Raw genomic sequence first — 3,731 nt, 5'->3', positions numbered from 1 at the left:
TGGAAAACTGGTCAGAATTGGTGGAGAGATGGCTTTGTCGGTTAAGAGATAATCCATATCTCTTACAGATCTGACAGATCTGAGGAAGACGGAGAACAGAATAAAGGTCATAGGCACCTGTACAAAGTCCCCCAATAAGGCCATCAGGCAGGAGAAGGACACTGAAACTGACTTCTCTACCTAGAAGCCTGGTCAAAGAAGAGCAAGAAGGAACAGGAACAAGTCAGTAAGGAGAGGGAACCGTGGAGAAAGGAAGGGTATGAGGAAGGCTCATACGCTAGGGAAAGAGCAGAGGGCTTGAAAGCTGGGTGATTTGAGGAGGAGGGGCTGGCCGTCGGGAAAGGTCTAGAAACCTGACCATGAGGCAGATGGGATCCAGAAACACCCGTGGCTTTTCTATTGGCTGTAAGAACTGAACTGAGAGAGGCCAGAACCAGTCTCCCAAGACAGTAACCATCTAAGGTTCTCCCACCTCTGAGGCCAAGAGAAAGATAGGCCAAGGACAACATTCATGCTAAATATCCCATACAGGTTAGAGGAAGGAAGCAAGAGATACCTTCATCCTGCACAGAGCTTCACATACTCACCCACACATCCTGAGCCCATAATGGGTAGGATACCCATCTGGGCAGAGCCTCTGGGGTTCTCTGTGTAGGGAGGAGGTTTGGAGCCTGGAAGATGACAGCTTAGGGTAGACCCAGTTTAGGCTCATCATGAGCTGTTGTGCTGTTGACATGGACCAATGTGTCTGCATACTCCCACATTGTCAGAAGGACACTATCAGCAGATTCACAAGCAGCACCAGTGTCACTGACTACTGCTGGTGGCACACCTGGAGTCTAGACCACACCCAGTGTCACTTCATCACACTCTGGCTTTTGAACTAGCTTGGACACACACACACACGCCACAGCACTCAAGTGGGTGTTACAGGACAACTTGTAGGGGTCAGACCTTGCCCTCTGTTTTGTTTCGAAACAGAATCTTGTCATTTCTTCTGCTTCTCTACATGGTTCAGGCTAGCTGGTCCCCAAGCTTCTGCTTCTGGTTTTTTGTTTGTTTGTTTGGTTGGTTGGTTGGTTTGGTTTGGTTTGGTTTGGTTTTTCGAGACAGGGTTTCTCTGTGTAGCCCTGGCTGACCTGGAACTCACTCTGTAGACCAGGCTGGCCTCGAACTCAGAAATCCACTTGCCTCTGCCTCCCAAGTGCTGGGATTAAAGGCGTGCACCACCACTGCCCAGCAAGCTTCTGCTTCTGGATAATTCTCCTGTCTCTGTCTCACATCTGGTCCCAGCTTGAGTGCTGGGGTTACAGGTGTGTGCTTTCAGCTTGCATTTTAGTCCCATTGATTTATTTGTGTGTGTGCTTGGCAGAGACAACTTTGTTTTGTTTTGTTTGTTTGTTTGTTTGTTTGTTTCTTTTTTTGTTGTTTTTGGTTTTTTGAGACAGGGTTTCTCTGTATAGCCCTGGCTGTCCTGGAACTCACTCTGTAGACCAGGCTGGCCTCGAACTCAGAAATCTGCCTGCCTCTGCCTCCCAAGTGCTGGGATTAAAGGCATGTGCCACCACCGCCCAGCCCAGAGACAACTTTTGAGAGTTCGTTCTCTCTTCACTCCTTCTTCCATATAGGTCCCAGGGGATTGAAGTCATTGCTATTGGCCACAAGTGCCTGTACCCACTGAGCCATCTCATGGGCCCAACATTTTAGCTTTTTAGCTTTCTATGTGGCCTCTGTGGATCCAACCTCAGCTTGCATAGCAAACACCACACCCTCTGAGCCACCGCCTCAATCCATGCCGGCCTATTGCTCTCTGTAAGACTCAAATTATGCGGGGCGGTGGCGGTGCACGCCTTCAATCCCAGCACTTAGGAGGCAGAGGCGAGCAGATCTGAGTTCGAGGGTCAGCCTGGTCTACAAATCAAGTTCCAGGACAGCCAGGGCTATACAGAGACACCCTGTCTCAAGAAACAAACCCAAAAAGACTCAAGTTAGGGTGTGAGGAGATGACTCAGTGGTTCAGGGCACTTGCTGCTCTTGCAGAGGACCCGTATCAGGCAGCTCACCATTGTCTACAACTCAAGCTCCAGGGAACCCAGTGCCTGCGGCCTCTAGGGACACCTTCATCCATGTGTATATACATATACTTAAAAAGCATGCAAATAAGACTTTTTTTTTTTTTGGACTCAAGTTACACAACATACTTCATATAACACACAGGTCACAGAGGGCATTGAAGAGAGAGTACGCACGAATCAGGAGTCACAGCACATTGCCAATAAAGCAGGGCAATGTACCGAGGATAAGATTATTGCTGGCAATCAGCTATTGAGTCAGCAAAGAAAGACAGAAAGGCAGAGTCTCTCTCTCTCTCTCTCTCTCTCTCTCTCTCTCTCTTTCTCTCTCCCTCCCTCTCTCTCTCTCTCTCTCTCTCACACACACACACACACACACACACACACACACACACGGGCATGATACTGGAGTAATGAATGGTTGTTGGTTGTCAGGGGGACAGGTGACAGGCTGAGCTTAGTCACGGACAGAGTTGGTCACCTGGCAATCTCTTGGGCAGAGGCTGTGAGTTGCCCCTCAGAGGGTGAGACACAAAGTGAGAAGTTGTGTGTCCGTGTGACACTTTCTTTCAGCCTGTTGTTCTCTTTAGGTGTCTTCGATGAGGCAGTTATACCATTCCTCAGTCTGGTGTGCCCAGGACTCCCAGAAGGTCACTTGTCGTGAGTAAGTCACTTATGACCCTGTGACTTACAGCGGTACTGGGCATAGAGGAAGGTGTGTGAGAGGGTCTGAGATGGAGAGCTCAGCGGAGGGTGGGGGGAGGGACACTGAGGCAGAACTACCGCTAGTTCAAGGCCAGCATGGACTACACGGTGAATTCAGGGTTATCCTGAGGTACAGAATAAGATCTTCTTCCACAATATAAACAAACAAACAAACACACAAACACCAAAGCCAGCCATGGTGATGCACACCTTTAATCCCAGCACTTGGGATGTAAAGGCAAATGGATCTCTGAGAGTCTGAGGCTAGCCTGGTCTTCAAGTTCCAGACCAGTGAGGGATACATAGTAGGATCTGTCTCAAAATGAAAAAAAGAGAGAAAAAAAAAAGAAGAAGAAAAGAAAGAGGCCTGGAGAGATGTCTCCGCAGTTAAGAGCACTGGCTGCTCTTTTAGAGAAGACAGGTTCAATTTCCAGTGTTCACGTGGTACCACACAACCTACTGGAACTCTAGTTCCAGGGATTCAGACACCACCTCCCAGCCTTCAAGGGCAGCCGGCGTGCAAGTGGTATGTGGACATAGCCGTAGGCAAAACACCTCATATCCATAAAATAAAAATAAATTTTAGTAAGAGAACAAAAACAATGGCACACACAGACACCAGCTCTGACCTGGGTGCTGAGTCATCGCAGCTTAGCATTTTTAACAATCGTCTGGGGTGCTGGTGACTGTGCCCAGAGCCTCCTGCTGCCAGGCGTATGCTGCACCCCTGAGCTATATCCCATCTCCAGACCCCACCTGAGCATTTTTATTCCAATTTTTGATTCTATGCAAAACACATAGCTCAGAGCAGGACATGGTTTACATCTCTGTTTTAAAACTCCCGGGCCAGCTTGTACCCTGATGGTACACAGGAATCCTATAGCAACATAGCCAGACCCCAACACAAGAAAGAAGGAGAGAAAGAAAGAAAGAGAGAGAGAGAGAGAGAGAGAG

The sequence above is a fragment of the Grammomys surdaster genome, unplaced genomic scaffold (genome assembly GCF_004785775.1).
Source record: "Grammomys surdaster isolate TR1022 unplaced genomic scaffold, NIH_TR_1.0 125940, whole genome shotgun sequence".
Lineage (NCBI taxonomy): Eukaryota > Metazoa > Chordata > Mammalia > Rodentia > Muridae > Grammomys > Grammomys surdaster.
The sequence above is the reverse complement of the archived record's forward strand: the minus strand, read 5'-3'. Positions refer to the sequence as shown.